The following is a 13,467-nucleotide window of genomic DNA, read 5'->3' as shown; positions in this document are numbered from 1 at the left end:
AGTGCAAATGATCATAACCTGGTAACACAGCTTGTCTTTGGACTGAAGTCAATGACATCTTGGAAGGGTCTACTCTGATGTTATTTGTATGGACTTCCCAAAATGCTACAGTGCAGCATATCATCCAGCTACCCTTTCCAAAAAAAGATTAAATACTAAGTGACTACAAGGAACAAAATAGTTGTAGGTTACTGCAGGAATGAGAAAGCTCTATGACCACCACACAGGGAGAAAAAGCTCTTTTTGATAATTAGCATGCAGGTACTGCAGAAGAAAACCAAGGGACAGTGATCCCCGAGCAGATGCTGAGCCAGACCAGTGGGATACAAAGGTGGTTAAGCATGATCTCACTTCAGAGCTGAGCAACCTCAGCCACAGCTGGCAATACTACTTGCCAGATTCTTCTTCCTCACTCCTTCTGTACTAGCTATCAGAATGGGGTAAGAAGAGGTTGCAAAAGCAAAGATTAATTTGACACTGTAAGAGAACCACCATTTATTTCCCACAAAGCACAGTGAAATTGCAGAGAATGCCAGGTCAGACTGTTCACCATGCATATTTAAATTAACTTTGAGTAACTCTAACTAGAGTAACAGCCTGGCTGTTCAACGCTTGCTGAAGTATAAGCAAGAGATCCAAAAGACAATAAGAATAAACAACTTTGTGTTGGCCAGTGTCCTTCTAGTCCAGTTTTCACTAACTTAGACCTTTTTCTTCTTCTCTCCAACAGTTAAGTTCTCAAACCCTGCTAATCTGCAGAAAATGGGCCTGAACTTTTTTCCACAGTATTCAGGAAGAAGTTGCCTTGAAAGTTCTTCAAATTATGCTTCTTATATGAATAGGGCACATTCAATCTGGTGAAGTCAGCCTGCAGATGAGTATATTCACACAAAAACATTGAGATTTTTATGCATTATTAGATTTTTCTAGATTTTTGTTGTTGATAAACCTTACCTTACGTTATTATGTTATAGTATGTTCCCTCATTACGTTATTATGTTATAACGTTATTATGTTGTTGATAATGCTTAGTAGTTTTGGCTGGTGTGATAAGTTTTCAGCTTCAAATTGAAGCAGAAAGCATTAAGAAAACCCTAAACTGTAGTGAAAAGAAATGGACCCTTTCTACAGGAATATCCTTTACCATGTCTCATTAGCCATGTGTGAATAGTGCCTGTGACTTTGTACATTAGGACTGGCAACTCTTGAAATTGAGGCACCTGGTTCAGTCTAAAGAAATCACATCCTGACAGTAACTTCTTTATTTTGTTCACAGTCATTTTATCACATGTGATTTCGCTGTCATAACCTTTAAGGGTGATCCTGAAAGTTCAGATGAGCAATACTTGATTTTTGACTGCACACCAAGAAACACATCACTGGACAGTAGTTATGAGCTGCTTTTTTGATGAAAAACATCTCTGGATCTCTCCTAAAACTCACATTCAAGATGGGAACCAAAGCTCTACCACTCCTTTCCCTCTAATGCAAAGGAAAAGTAGCCACTTGTTTGTTCCCATGAGCTGTACACCACCTTCTGCCTGTGAGGCTGAATATAGTCTTGACCATGAGCTTCCCTCATAAGGAGGGTACCACAGTTGAGACACCGTCTGTTAAAATGGTTGCCTATGAGGTTCAGTTGTCCCCACAGAGTTATGTGACAGAAATACAGAAATCACTCTAGTTAAAATGATGAAAAGGCAGGGAAAATCAACCTGCCCCTAATCATTACAGCAAGGGGCATCTGGGCCTCAGAAATATTCACTCTGTCTACAAGCTCAACACTACCATTACTACTACACCACCAACTACTACTACTATGCAAAACCCCAACCAAAAGCTTAATTTGAATTAAAATATTTTTGTTTTCTTCTAGACTTTTAAATGAGTGTCTGCACATGACAAGGATGCATGAAGAAAACAAAAGACTACTTCCCTCTCCTCCCCAGTTTCCTTCCCAAAGTTCTACTTTTGAAAGCACATCTAAAATAAGCCCTTTCTTCCTTACAGAAATGCCAATTATATGCAAATAAAAGTTCTCCTTATGCTTACAGTGAAGCAAGTTGTGTGTTTAAAGTAATGCAGTAAATCCCACATCTTTAGATTATGATGCTGTAGACCGCAGTCTCAGCTTCAGGGTTAAGAGAAATCAAGATAAATGGCTTATGCAAAACTGGTCCAAGCTTTCAACAACAACAAAAAATGATCTCTCATATTTAGCATGTGTGAAAGTTAACCCCAAGAGGTGAGTGGTGACAGTACTAATCCCTTTTATACAGCTGTCAACTGAAATTAGCCCCAAGATAATCTCTGCAAGTGTGACAGAGAAGGTACACATATCCACAGATATGCACTAATGCCTTATTCACAATATCCCTCTACTGCAGCAGGTACTTGAAGCCCCCACAACCTGAAAGAAGTCAATCTGCTAATTTATTTTTAAAAGTCATTATAGAAACTGTGTATGTATGGAAGCACACATATGCAAGGCAAGGGGGAGGAAAAAGAAAACAGAGAAAACATTACGTACCGCTTTATTACCAAAAATCCACAAGTAGGAAATTAATTCAAAGCCACTCATATGCTGGTAATTTTTAATAATTAAAGAAAAACTACACCCTAGTGCTGGAGTTTTACATCCATCACTTTTCCTCTGGGAGGACATTAGCTGGCAGATCTGCAGGAAGGGGCCATGTGCAAAAAAACACTCCAATGACTGTTTGCCATAGAAACATATCTCAAAACCCAGTCTGTTACTTCTGTTACCAAAATTGCATTCCTAGACCTCATCTTTGAAGCTGCTAAAATAGAAGCTAAATGCAAACCAATGAAATATCAGCAATCCTGAGCCTGGGAAAAAAAAAAAGATTACAGAAAAATGGCAGCTCCCTTAATCTTCAGAGATCATGATTCATCAAAACATTTGCAGCAATCATTCATTTATTCCTCTTGGGGCTAACAATCAATTCTGAAATTAGCTTTCCTAAATTCAAAGTATAAAAAAGTCACTGTAATTAATGCAAAAGAGCATTAAGAAAATTTTTCAGTACTTTTACATATATTTTATATACACATGCATAAACACACACCCCCTCCCCTAAACAAAAACCTGTGATGTTTCTCATGCAAGTCATACAAAATTCAGTTAAATGTCATTGAAAACACTTATCTTTCATGTAATATAGGTCAAAGTGCTTAACATATTTGCTCAGTTGTTCAGCCATCACAGATGAAAATTTTCAAGTGCAATGATAATTTAGAGTGAAAGTCAACATAGAAACCCTGGTAAAACCAGTGCCAGTAAAAGAAGAATGACAGCCAAATGCAGAATTTCTACCCAAGAGCAGGCAAATAGCAGCGAGCAAATGAGAGTCTCTGTGTGTGCACACAGCTTGGAGACAAGGGTGTCCCCTTTCTAGCCCCATCTGCTACCTTTATCAAGAGGGAAGGTACCGAAGCTCTGGGGTCTGCACAACACTTATTAACATGGTATGCCACAACCTCAGGGTAAATTATGCCCACGGGCTCCTGCTTGTCCTTGCAGGGGGTAGGATGAAAAGATATGTTCCCTCCCAAGAGCAGAGGAGGCTCAACAAAGTTACGCAGTTTTCAAAGGTGCAAAACCAGAGAATCACAGAACAGCTGAGCTTGGAAGTGTCCTTTGGAGGTCATCTGGTCCAAACCCCCTGCTCAAGCAGGGTCACCTACAACAGGTTGCTCAGGACCTTGTCCATATGGGAATGCAGAGGGAGGAAAGCACAAAGCAAGAGACATGTCTTACCTGATGTGTGCACAGGAACTGGCCCTGAGCAGGAGCAGCTCACAGACACCCTGTGAAGTCTGAAAGCTCACACCTCCCAAGCACTACCATCTCCCCTACTTGTGCGTGCATCTGCCTCCACCATGAACCTTACCCCTTCCACAGTCAATAGCACAAGCACCCAAAAAACCTCAATCCACGTTTTCACTTGTACATGCAACAGGCACATTCGGAAAGCCTACAGAGTGGCAAATACTTAGCACAAACACAGTAAGTAGGGCCAACACTGAATATTTAAGAAAGCACTATAACTAAGGAGAATCACTCGTGTCCAAAGAGGCCTAGAGGAGATGGCATAGCCTGGTACAAACTTAAGCAGCCCCTATGGGGTAGATCCTGCACAGTGTGACCAAAGGCACACACAATGCCAGAGAGGCCTCAACAAGAACAAAGTCAACACCAGAACCAATTGACTACTGTAACTTCCATGTAAACCTCTCCACGCCTCTCAGACCACTGGGAAATTAAAATTGTGTCAAGATCTGTAAAAATATGTATTCAGGAAATAATAAAGTATTAGAGTGTCCCTGCATCCTGCTACACCAAGGAACAACTCACTTCCAGACATTATAAGTTGCACAAATGCACAAAGGCAAAGAGTGAAACTGGAAGCTTGAATTTATAAACCCCTTGACAAGATTCTAAATAAATATTAAACAATGTATTCAGACTGAAAAGAAAACCCCACAGAATTCAGCAGCTGAACAATCTGTAAAATTAGCAAGAGAGGCAAATACTCAGGCAAAGGATGAAAGGCAAACTTCAAGTAAAGTCCTTCAAGCCCTCTCTTGGCTTTCCCAATATAAGCACTCTCCACCTTCATATGCCAGTGTACTACCCCACAGGGACACCCGTGCAATGATACGATTTTTTTTTAATCCAAATCAATATATTTCCACAACAAGACTGAAGAGACAATATGGAGGAAGAAATAGCAGATGATAGGGAGAAGTCCTGTCTAACATTTCTGAAAAAGAAAGCTATGAAATTGTATCTTAGGAGTCTAGGAAGCTAGTAATGAGAAAGAAATGGTGCACCCCAGTTTAGCAGTATGTAACTGTGAACATCAAATACTGATGTGTCTCTTTTCTGGGAAAATCCACTCAGGTTTGTCTTTGCTTTCAAGAAGATGATCCCAGAGCACCTTCACCTTGGCACTGGCAGTGGTTTTGCCTCAAGAAGCCAAGTACTTTTAATCTTCTTACGCATCTACATGTGTCTAGTCACCCACATGTGACTGCTGCTACAAATATGGTCCCCAGAGGTGAGATCTAGTCAGATGTCTACTGTGCAGACAGCTAAGTCTGCTTATAAAGTCTGGGTGATTAGCTCAAAGAGAAAGAAGACATCTGGGGGCATGATTCATCTGACCTATTTTAGTTGTTTACATAGCATGAAACGTGTCTTCCTCTTCGTGGGTGATAAAGCTGAGCCTAGACACTGACACAGCAGGTTGTCAGCATGTGGTCAGATGATTCCCACTTACATGCCTGAGCTTATGAGGGTGGAGGGAGCAAACAAACAAAAAACAACAACAAAAAAGCCCATCAACTTCTTTCTGGTTTTTTGCTATTTGAAATGCATTTTCCTCAAAATGCATCTTTGATATGTATGGTATGACTAATAATGCCACTCAGGGCAGAGAATTAGGGTTTAAAGGGAAGCAGAAGAAATAAATGCAGCAAAAATTATTTTAAAATAAAGGCCAGGGACATATTGGCATTATAGCTCCTGATGCAATATGCGAGTTTAACGTGGCGTAACTATTTAAACGTATCTAAAACAGCTGGTGGGATTTTTAGACACAAAAGGAGATAATTGCCAATCTCATTCACAGCAATTAAATCTGTATAAGCTAAAATAGGATCTATTGTTCCCCACAAATACTGGGACTGGGGCCAGAAGTAACTTCAGTGGAACAGAAAGTTGGTGGCTCGGAAAGGGGCTGAGAACTGCGTATTCTCCAGCATAATAGGGAAAAAGCCCAACCCACAGCCAGGAACCAAAGACAAGTTCAGGCACTTTTTCATAAAAAAAATTTCTCGTCTTCTAAAAGTACCAACGAGATGTCAGAAATTAATATCGAAACAGACGTCAACATAGCCTTATCTCAGTCCATATTCCACACACATGGAAATGGATCCAGCAATTTCTTCCGGTGACTGGAAAGAAGAAAGCTAGAGATTATTATTGCTATATTTAGACATTTGCACAGTACCCAGATACATACCTTTGGAGTCATTGAGCACAGGATATTTAGACAGGCACAGAAAGCTGGATAGCTGTTATTAAAAAGGCCAACACTGCCAGTAGAGAAACAATCATTAATCTGCTCTCAATTCAAAATAATCAACAAGTGGCAGCAAAGGATTTGCAAATCATTTGCCAAGGACGAAAACCTCCAGCAGCTTTAAGTCATGGCTGTTAGACTGGGAAAAGCCACAGAGCGCGTGCATGATCTTCAAAGCAGTGCACAGGCTGCCCCCCATTCATAAAGTGTCCCAAGGAGATTTGAGTTCATCTAGCTGGGATGGGGCACTAAAGGCAGCATACAAGAAATCTGGTTTCAAGATAGCAGGAAAAAAATCCTTCTAACCCATCTGAGAAAATGCCTGTCTCCTGACTAAAAAATTTCAAAACCCAGACTGAGGCTGGGACACAATGTGGGGTTATGACCAAAAGTCTCTTGCTTGGCAAGTCTGAGTGCAGCCTTCAGCCCCTCCTTTAGGGACAGCATTTTAAAAAAAATTTAAAAGTTAAATCTGGACTTTAAAGAATAAAAATCTGTTTAGGTCTCTAACAGAACAGCCTGCTGGAAATGCAGACTTCCCCTACCTATAGGCTGAAAGGTGGATCAAAGCTCCCTCTCCATCTAGCAATGCTGCAAAAGACTCCATGGGCAGCTTGTTGGCATGTTTGGTCCCATCCTCTGCCTAAAGGTTTTTCCCTTCTCCCTGCATCAGGCCCATTACCTTCATTTTTTGCACTTTCACCCACCAGACAAATACTACCCCTTCTCCCCCAAAACATAATTAAAATTTTCAGATCCATTTCCTGATGGTTTCACAAGCTGTCAGGCCAGCAGAAGGCTGGAGACCTTGAGCCTGCTGAAAGGGAAGCACCATGGCTGCCCCAGACAGGCAGGAGCAAACTCTGCAACCTGCTCCACTGCGCAAGCCTGCTCCTGGCTACATCTGTATTACCACATACAACTAGCCCTTATCCAGCCCAGGAGCCAAGGGCATGGGCTACTCTTCATCTTCTCCCAGAGCTGAGTGTCTGCATCCAAACTGCCCAACGCTGCCCAGGCTGCTCCTGGGTACCATCTGAAAAACTGCCAGATTGCACAGGCTACAGCTGTGCTGGGCACACACTAGAAATACACCCGTAAACGCATGACAAACACTGAAGCCAACACTTGCTTCAGCAGTATTTCCTAGTACGAATGTTGCTCTGGCAGTCAGAACAGGACCTACAATGAAGGGCAGTTTATCCCAGCCTGCAGGCTCAGGAATTCCCACACAGTCCTATAAGGTCTCCAGTGCTGGACACTGTCAGATGGTTACGCCTTTCTACTTGACAATTTCTCAGGAAACTCAGAGAAACAAAAACAAATTTTTTTTTTTTCTACACACTGTCTCTTGAAAAGGAAAACAAACCCCTCTTATTTTACCACATGATGCCCCTGAAATATAATTTTGCCATAAAAGATGAATACAGATAGCTGCTGTTTTGCACCATGAACTCCATAATTAAAAATAATTCATCTTCAAAAGACCTTTCTCCGAACCTTCAAGTGTGTTACATTATTCACGGAAAAGACTACTTATGCACTCAAGGAAAAATGAGGTTAACCACTCTTCTGCAGCAAGAAAATTTACCAATACCAAAGAGGGTTCTGCAGAAAAGCCCACATAGTTTTTGAACTAACTGGGATGTTGGTAAAGATGAGTGCCAGGAACTTAAAAAGGATGGTCATTTGGCAAATCCCAACTCTGTGTTGAGAAAACAAGCACAGCATCAGCATTGCAGTGTTGTGGCAACAGCAGGGTGAGAGCCATTCCTGTCTGAGCACCACCCTTTTGGATCACAAAGACACTGGAAAGGATGCTTGAACGACCTTTTGATCCTGGACATCTCTGAGTCATGGTTGTTGCCAACTCAGCACTGGCAGGTGCTTTCCTAGCTGCTGCTCAGCTCAGCATGAACATGCTCCCAGCACTGTGCCCAAGTTCCTCTTCAGGAGCATGCGGCACTAAGGTATCCACAGAACTAGCGATGCAGCCTAAAGGCCAAACCTGATAAAGCCTAACCTTGCCTCCTATCACAGTCTCCAGTCCCCTGGCAAGTTTCTCAGAGTTCAAGCACATTCTTCCTAAGCTCTCCTCACCACTAAATACAACTGCAATATTATGTGAAGTATTTTTTGGTTTTTTCCTCTTTTTTTTCTTTAAACTTACTCTGTCTCAGGTTCCTCCTGCCAGACCCCTTGGTTAAAGGGATATGCTATAGTGAGGCTACATCCCTTCCCCCAATCCTCAGGATGGTATCAAGCTTTCTGACCCAGTTCTTCAACCTTCTCTAGCTGGTTCTTGTCCCACCACCAAAAGACTTGTTTCTTTTTTCTCATTGCTAGGAACTCCGTAGTCCTGCACCACCCTTCTTAAAAGCAAGCTGAAGGAAGTATTTCTTACTATAAGTCAGCACTGCCCAAAGATACTGCCACTAAAAGAAAGAAAAATGAAAACTCCCAATCATCTAAGTTTTATAACCAGCAACAAACAGAAACTTCACAGCAAACCAATATACACATAACTGATTTTCAAGATTATCCTCCAGCTCTACAAGATTGTCTCCTAATATAAGGCAATAAATACAGCAGCTTAATATATATTATGTCTTGCCTTCAAATTCCTTAATGCATTGCACAATACAGTAGAATAACATCAAGTAGCTTTTACATACAGAGCAAAAAGCCCTTGGAAACACCTACAAAGTAAGAGAATAAAAATAAAGAAAATACTTTAAGCGTGAGAAACAACGAGAGAAGCGTGAGAAACAAGCTTAATCACAAATAGCATCTATATAATACTGCATGTATGTACAACCAATAAGTTGTATTTTATTTTACACACAAATCTATACAGATACACACACACAAAAAAATATTTTCAAAATAGCTAATGAAACATCTGGACTCTTCCATCTTTACACTGGATTTCTCATTTTTAACTGACATCAACATAATTTTCCTTCCTTTTACCCATCAACCGGCTCAGAATACCCATCTTTTCTCATCAGAGTGCATGTTTCAAGGGTAGGGGCAATTCTTCAATTGAGAAGGAGATTCTTTACTCCACACACTCAAATAGTCACAAAATATGATCACACCACCTAGAACCAGTTCAATCCTGAACCAGTTCAATCACCATACTTCCTTTATGCTTTGGAGACACACACACACACACATATATATATTTTTATATATATATATCTCCCACATGTATATTTTAAAGAGGGATAAACTTATTTGATTAGGACATATTTTATTTACTATGCAAAGATTAAGAAATACTATCTCAGAGTGTTGAAATAAAATGCTCCGCAGAATACAGGAGTAATCAGCCCAGCAACTAGAAAAGAAATTTGAAACACAGAGAAGTCTTCCCCTACTGGGAAGAGAAAGGAAAAAAGATAAAAAAGCAAGCAAAAAAATTCCAATTCCTCTGAAATACTGACTATATCAGTAAGCACAAAATTCAGTCTTACAAAGAAATGATTTGGATTTCTGAACAGAAGAAATAGGTTCTTCCACAGAATGAAGAGTGGTTGCAGCAGGGGCAAAGGTGTCTCCTGCCACACTTCCTGCTGTTACACACCTCTCTCCTTTAACACATAAATTACAAACTGTGTGGCCTCACAGGATCAAACAAGAGAAAGAAGGGCACCTGAGTGAAGGCACACTGACTGAGATCCTCCAGAGCAGGATTACACACTCAGGGGTGAGCAAGTTGCCCCTTTAGGTCTGTGGAGAAACCAGCCTGCAGCAGACAATGGCAGCAACTATGTCTTTCTGCTCCCCTACCCACTGGAGGATGGTGGTGCCAACAGGAAAGAAAGAAGCCAGCCTTCCAACCTGCCAATCTGACAGTCCATAGTCCTCACAATCTGCTTCCATTCATAAACTGGAACAAAAAGAAATAATTTCCTGAGGCATCTTCAGAACAGCCTTAGCACAGCTGTACAGTCCCTGACGTGTCAGAACTCCAAGGTAGCATTTTAGAGTAGACAGCAGGCAGCAAAGAGAGCTATTTACATACTTTACTGAGCATTTTTCAAAGGAATGTTACTCTCCTGCCATACTACTGGGAGCAGACACCTTCAAGTAAATGCCAAAAGAATGGTCCACTTCCTGCTTGATGGTCTTCTAGTGTACGTGGTGGCTGTTCCAACCTCAATGGTTTCTCCAATCTCAGTTAATCACATTTTATCACTTGAGCTTAGACAAATATGTCTCTCCACGTGTGATTCCTTCCCTTCTTGTGAAAGTTATTCTGGCTGGTGCTTCTTTTCCCTTTTTTGAAAAAAAGAGGCTTTTCCAGGAGGTTGGATGCTGAAGGAAAATTGCATGTCTTTTGTTTTGTTTTGCAAGCAGTATGTCTGCTTAAGAAGGCACGTTTCTTTTAATTACCACAAAAAAATTACTAAAATTGCTTAATCCTCTTACTTCCACATGCATGAAACTTTGCCCAGTCTTCTGGATTTACTCTACTTTCTAGACCATAACTAGCCATTGAATATAAAATGAATTTCTGCCATAAAGACATCAATGGGAGGCCAGAGGACTAAGCAATAAGTATCCCATCTTTCCCATTTATATATGCATACAAAAACTTCACTGCACTCTATTTTGTTACCTCTATGACAACAGTACTTCCTCCGCCCTGATTTATCTCCTGCCTACCAGCACAAACAGCTACAAGGAAAGAAAAAAAAAAAAATCTAAATGCCTAATTATGATGGTTTTGAGGGGGAAAGAGATAATTTGCTTCCCATAGCCCCTAGTATGGGGCTATGTTTTGGATTTGTGCTGAATACAGTGATGATAATAGAGATTTTTTTGTTGTTGTTATTGCTTACATGGAGCCAAGGCCTTTTCTGCTTTTTGTACTGCCACGCTGGGGAAGAGACTGGTGGTGCCTGGGAGGAGACACAACCGGGACAGATGACCCAAACTGGCCAAAGGGATGTTCCAGATCATATGATATCATGCTCAGTATATAAATTGAGGAAAAGAAGGTGTGGGATGTCTGAAGTGGTGTCATTTGTCTTCCCCAGTAACCATTACATGTGATGGGGCCCTGCTCTCCTGGAGATGGCTGAGCACCAGCCTGCCCATGGCAAGCAGTCCTTTAATTCTGTGTTTTGCTTTGCCTGCATGCACAGCTTTTGCTCTTCTTGTTAAGCTGTCTTTGTCTCAGCCTGTGGCTTTTCTCACTTTTACTCCTCTGATTTTCTAGTTGGTAGCTGGCAACACTGTATACCTTCTTTTTTTTTTGCCATTTCCTTCATCAGCTAACAGAAAATGGTACAATGTGCTGTGAAGTATACCAACTAATACTCTCTTAGGATATGGTATATTTTGCACATGACCCAAACATTTAGTAGATTTTTTTTTTCTCTAGAGATGGAACTTTGTGTCCAATTACATTTTGAATAGCCTCAGTAAATAGTGCAAAGAGTGCTACAATGATAATCTTATCCATTAGACTTCTGTGCTTCCAGCATCTTTATCTGCCTATGACTCCACAGTGGCCTTCAACTGGGCTTTAAATATCACAATAAAGAAGTTAAACAAAAACACTGTTATAGTTAGTTCTCAATAGTACACAGACTTTCAAAATTGTCTTGATTAAGGTAAGACTGATCATTTTTACTACATATTAACAAAGAAATCCATTGTTTGGACATGGGAACAATACTCCCCACTGTTTAAATCATCTCAGGCTTTGTCCTTTACAAAGTGTCTTCAAAAGAAGAGGGTTATCTTCTGTAACAAAGGCAGCATCACTTCATTAACAGCCCAAGAAAGCAGTGAGAGAAGGGGATCAGCTTGTTTGCTCTAAGAATATTCCTTGCATCACCACCACTCTGTAGGCATTTATAAGACTCAATGGATAATACAGTCAAATTAATATTCAGATTGTGGGGCTGTTTTGCATATCATTTAGGTGCATGCCACAAGCTGAACACTCCTCAACCCCGTCTATATTGGGTCTCCAAAAAACACTGGAACTCTACTAAGCTTATCTACCTGAAGAATTGCTCTTTCAAAAATAAGGAGACCACCTTTGCTTTCAATATATTTGATAATGCCTGTTTAATCAGAGAAAGTACTATTTTTGTCACCACATGAGGAATGAGACTATCCAGACTATCCATCTTGTCAAGTAAAGAGGCGGGCATGCTTTTAAGCACTATCACTTCGGTCAGAAGTTAATGGAAACAAGCAACAGCTCAGAGATATGAACAGAGCTTGAGACATCTCTATCTTGCACTTATTCTTCACCTTTCAGGCAGCCTGATACTCATAGCTTTTTGCAACTTTAAAAGCAAGTCAAAAACTGCACAGAAGCCTGAAACAGCCTAATGGAACAAGCAGCTTTTCTTTCCAGCTTTGGCAGATTACAAGAAAAATGAAGTTTCCAAGCCTTTGGGAGCTAAATAAAAATAACAAAAATCCATAAACTAGCATGGGCAATTCTGTAAATGAGCAGATGCATAGAATACTATGTAAACAAAACCAGAAATGAAATGTTTCCCTTCTCCTACTGTAGCTTATTTGTATCTACCTCCAAGTCATGCAGGCCTATAGTCTATAATATATTCCTGGTGCTTTGACGAATGCAAGATGCAGTGCCACAGGCAGAACTGCTGCTCATTAGAATACGCCAATTTATTCCTGATTTCAGAATATATTTCAACTACCTCTCACATATAAAATCAGCTTTGTGCAGCTTTGTTTTATATTCGCTGCTGAGAGAAGGTGGTGAACACCAGAGGACACAGCTGGCATGCACAGACAATTCCAAGACTATTCGTGACTGTGTGAGGCTCCTGTAGGAGCTCATGTTGCAGCCTGGGGTCAGTCCCCCACCAGCTTTGTTCCTGCACCTCAGATGAGCTTTACTGAAGACACATCTACAGGGATTTCCACTGGGAAGTGCAGTAGTGCTTGGTAACATGCACGGTAACAAGATCTTCCCAGTCAGATAAAATGCAGTACAGCATATGCAAACCCATTTTGCTGTAGTAAAATCGACCTTTAAATCAAGCTTTCTGACATAATCCTTGCACAGTAAGGACGAAAAACAGCATGAGGAATGCTAGTCTGGGGAGAGGAAAGTGACAGATGAATGGATCTGATATTACATTAAGTGTAAGGAGAGGAAATTACATTACTTTTTTCCCCTGCGTGTTCAACAGTTGTCTTGAAGTGAAAAGTAAGTTCTATAGACTGGAGCCATCTATCAGCACCCCAGCAATTAATAAGTATAGTCCTTCAAGTGTTTAATCACAGTTTGTGATTTAGAAGTACATCTCTAAATCTGAATTTTGTATTTGACAACAGGTATGTCTGTTACTTT

General features: G+C 40.6%; 1 protein-coding gene and 1 long non-coding RNA gene across 2 annotated transcripts in view; one reads left to right on the top strand and one right to left on the bottom strand.

Annotated features, from left to right (window-relative positions):
- The window catches only part of LOC125324552, a 28,670-nt gene extending 26,612 nt beyond the window's left edge, over nt 1–2,058 (top strand). Inside the window, exon 3 of the long non-coding RNA XR_007203031.1 lies at nt 731–2,058. This is a non-coding gene — a long non-coding RNA (uncharacterized LOC125324552). The remainder of the gene's footprint in view (nt 1–730) is intronic.
- Nucleotides 1–13,467, bottom strand: part of PPM1H (protein phosphatase, Mg2+/Mn2+ dependent 1H) — a 141,279-nt gene that overhangs the window by 86,034 nt on the left and 41,778 nt on the right. The window lies entirely within an intron of this gene.

This window comes from Corvus hawaiiensis, chromosome 4 (genome assembly GCF_020740725.1).
Source record: "Corvus hawaiiensis isolate bCorHaw1 chromosome 4, bCorHaw1.pri.cur, whole genome shotgun sequence".
Lineage (NCBI taxonomy): Eukaryota > Metazoa > Chordata > Aves > Passeriformes > Corvidae > Corvus > Corvus hawaiiensis.
The sequence above is the reverse complement of the archived record's forward strand: the minus strand, read 5'-3'. Positions and strand labels throughout refer to the sequence as shown.